Source organism: Penaeus monodon, chromosome 33, assembly GCF_015228065.2.
Source record: "Penaeus monodon isolate SGIC_2016 chromosome 33, NSTDA_Pmon_1, whole genome shotgun sequence".
NCBI classification, from domain to species: domain Eukaryota; kingdom Metazoa; phylum Arthropoda; class Malacostraca; order Decapoda; family Penaeidae; genus Penaeus; species Penaeus monodon.
In genome coordinates, this window is record NC_051418.1 from 12,885,659 (window position 1) to 12,885,893 (window position 235).

Sequence of the window (235 nt, forward strand, 5' to 3'; positions counted from 1 at the left end):
TCCGTTCCCTCTCTCTTTATCCCTTATATGGCTCGAGCCCGCCAGACAGCGAGGCGCCAAGGAAAACACTTCGGTCGGATTCCGAAATTTTGATTAGGATTTAGTAAATGTTGATGGTAGTAACTCATCTCTTTATTATTAGTAGTATTGTTGTTGTTGTTGTATAAATACAAAACAAAAAATGTTTGTTTCTTCTGGAAAGGCGGCGTGATGTTGCCTTTGCCGCTTGTTAAAA